This window comes from Macadamia integrifolia, chromosome 3, assembly GCF_013358625.1.
Source record: "Macadamia integrifolia cultivar HAES 741 chromosome 3, SCU_Mint_v3, whole genome shotgun sequence".
In the NCBI taxonomy this organism is placed as follows: Eukaryota; Viridiplantae; Streptophyta; class Magnoliopsida; order Proteales; family Proteaceae; genus Macadamia; species Macadamia integrifolia.
In genome coordinates, this window is record NC_056559.1 from 14808885 (window position 1) to 14812892 (window position 4008).

The following is a 4008-nucleotide window of genomic DNA, read 5'->3' on the forward strand; positions in this document are numbered from 1 at the left end:
TGACCCCCATCACTCCCACCTCTTTGCCCTTTATTGTAGGCTATTGATAGGCCATTCACCAGCCTTGGTGAAACTTGGTTCTTGAAATTTTGTGCAAAGCTTATAAATAAAAACATGTCATCCTTCTATTCAAAAGATTTTTTTTGGGTTTGGGAGGGGGAATTAAAGGTCCACTATTCATTTGAAATATATATATATATATATATTTCATATCAAACAAAATTCTCCACGTGATGAAATAAAATGTTGGTTAATAGTTGAACGGTCAATAACTTGAAAGAGATTGAATGACAACTGATCATACAATAACACTATTACAAGGGGAAACGTACGTACGTTGAATGCATAATTAATATGATCTTCTACTACTACATGACATCAAGTTAATTATGATTACTTCGTTATCAAAAGAAAATTTAATTATGATTAATAATTTTTATTAAAATAAAATTAAGATTAATTATCCAAAGTGTACCTTTGCTATTCCAAGGGTTACATATTAATAGTAAGATTAAATTCCACATGGCTGATCAAAACTTGAAGACCTATATAAATGGCCAATGCATACTCCATCAATAAGACCACCCTTTTTTTTTTTTTTTTTTTTTGGAGAGAGAGAAGTTATATTCTGTATCAATTATATACAGGACGAAAAACACATGATTACAGGTATACTTCAAACCTCTTGTGTAAGTCAAATAAATCAGGTTGGCTTTGGTACGTTGTGAGAGAAATTGAAAGGGAAGGAAGTGAAATTTTTTTAAATTGAGATAGAAAATTGTTGTAATCATAATCATTGCTCATCAAGATTGTATAAATTACTTAAATTTCTTATCATATTTGCTAATGATACTTTTTATACCTAACTTTTAATTTAATTTTCAAATAAAAATGTAAAATGATATTTAATGACTAAATATAGAATGATTTTGTGTTAGTGACAAAACCATGTGGGATAATGATTATAATTTTATTTTAAGGTTTGAAAATTTCGCTTTCCTTCACTTTAACTTCCCTTATAACCAAACATAGCTATTATGACAAAACCTAAATACCTTCAATCCAATGTTTCCTTCTCAAACTCTATAAAATCAAGTTCCCCTAGACTAAAGGAATTGAAATCAATTTTGAAAGAAAATAAAGTTTTCTTAATCATGATTACAAATAGTAACGAATAATCATTTCAAGATGTTTGGTGCTATGTTGCTAACCTCACTCCCACATATTAATTGATAAAGACATCGGATGGAATACATTATAGAAGCAGGGGCTTCCTTTTGGGAGTGAGTAGTGGATGAAGGGTCATTATCAGGCAGGAAAGTGTGGTTATCACTTATCCTTTTAGAGTTCTTTGTACTTAACGAACCAAATCATTATGAAGATCCTGCACAATTTGGGATTAGGGCTTCTCCCACTTATATTTTGGATTCTAAACATTCCTGTGCTTTTAAAATAAAATGTGGGTGGTAATCCATATAAAGTTTAAATAAGTATTTGATAAAATTAAAATTTAATTAAAATAGTTTTTATATCATCATTTAATCATAGATTGATTTTTAGAGTAAGATATATCTTTTATATATCATTTTCAAATTTTTGGAATATCTATTTTCTAGTTACGATTGTACCTAAATAGGAATTATCAACAAAACTAAAAAAAGTCTTATATAAGATAGACCATATGATTAAGATAGACCAATTAATGTATTCTCTCATGTAATCTATCAAGATTATTCACCACCTTTCCAATGTTCAAAATGAGCAATCCCCATGGCAAACCTAACCATTTTGGCTAAATACTTTCAAATGCGCTTCAATTGACCACATTTTCCCAAATGGAATTGGAGATCAACACTAAAATAAATTCTTTTTTAATGGCAAGTGCCACAGGTTGAGATGTTCCAATTGTTGTGTAGCACATGTCACCTCTCCCTGTTAGAAGCTAGAAGCTAGGTGTTCTGCAGTCAATGCTTCATGTAATGGTTACCCTAATAAAATAATAAAAAGAAAAGAAATTCTTCTAATGTCAAGTGGGGTTAGTGTTTGCTTTCCCCAACTTTAATCATCCGTTACCTTGACTCTTAACCTCAAATTATGTCTTTAGAAGTGCCACAGAATCTGGCTAAGGAGAAGCCTCAAGTTGGGGGGATAGAGATGAGATTCTTGCTCTTTTAGTATTGCTTTTAACATATATGTGCGATTCACCTATCATTTGTCTAACGAATATAAGGTAAAGCTTTTATCAAAGAAGAGAGGAAGAAAAACACAAGAATACAAAGTAAAGCTGCTACACGGGCTAAATGTCAAACCACCATCAGAATGATAAAAAAAAATCCTCTGCCGCCGGTGCGGCCATGCGACGAGAATTTGATGGCTGACATAGCATTGAGGCGTGTGCCGATATCATCTCGACTGTTGGATCCTCGCCGCACGACTGCACCCGCGGCAGAGGATGAATGTCCATGGTCTGTGGTAGGGTTTTAGTTCCAGGTTTTAATTGGTTTTTTTTTTTTTTTTGAAATTACTTAAAAATTAACCGTTATTGAACAGTTAGAGGGTGTCTTTAGAACGTAGGTTATTTAGTAGGTGGTGAGGGTGTCTTTAGAACGTAGGTTATTTAGTAGCAGTAATTACGGTTGATAATAATTTGTAAATAGTGACGGTCAAACTTTATCGTTGCATAATGTAAGAAACACGGTCGGTTTGTGTTGGAAATTTATTTGACATAGTGCCCAACGTCGGTATGTGTAGAAGATTGCGGATGTGCCAAAGTTGTGATTTCTGCTTTCTGTCAAGAGATGTGAGATCCTCTCCTACTTCGATTGTTCTAAGGACTTCAAATGATATGTGTTAATAGTGAAGAGTCAAGTAAATTAAATTAAAATGCTCTAGAGATAACTTGAAAAATAATAGCTTTAGCGGAAAATACAAAAGAAATTCATTATGGGGACATACAATTGAAATAGAAGAAGAGAACATTACATTATCACACATAAAATCTGAATAACGACATAAATTAATGGCACCCCAAAACTATCTGGCCATAGAAACCAAACGGTAAGCTATTGAACAATACTAAAGAAAATACAATGAAGGGGATTATTGCATTGGATTGTGTGATCTGTCGATGATGTCTCTTCCGCCAAAGTTTCTTCTTATACTTTTCTTGTGATTATGTTATTTTAATAGTTTCTTAACCATAGTGGTCCACCTTTCATGTTCTTAGTCGGGTAGTTAACAGATTTTCACCTTCCGCAATGGTTATAACTGCTTTAACTGTGAAGGTCACATGTTTATACCTTCCATGGCACTATCACATGTTAGCACGAGGTTTGTTAGGTTTGTTCGTAGCTTCAGTGTGTTGGTCTATCTGACCGAGATCCAAATGGGCTCATCCTTCGTTAATATGGGTTCTGCTTACCCTTCTTTGTATATCAGTCAATTGCACCATTATCAGCCAATATCTCACATGGGCTTCTCATCATCGGACGAGTTGACTGAAATGGAGTATAGACAGTTTGTGAAACTGGCAGCATTAAATAGTTGTAACATATTTTATGGTAGATTTCTGGCGATGAAAACAACCTTCATTAGTTAATAGCAACATTTTTTCTTTTAGTGACAGTAATTACGGCCACAGTTGAGCATATATCTTGCAGTGCTAATTTGATTAAGCACTCTTTGGTATAGTTTAAATATATGTTTATCTGACAAAAAAACATAAATGAACACATTATATATGTATTATAAATATAAATATATAATATAAAAGGATTGTATTATAAATAATGGAAACAAAAGGCTTAAGATTAGTAGATCGAAGACAGAGTATATTATGTGTAATTTTAGTCACTCTATAATGACTAATGATATAATGAAAATTGAGGGGGGCAGAGAGAGAGAGAGAGACACCACAAGACACCACAATGTGACTATTTTAATATCTAGTGTCAACCATACATAAAGAATGTGACATAAAGGATGATGTTTCATAAGAAAGTGGAATGG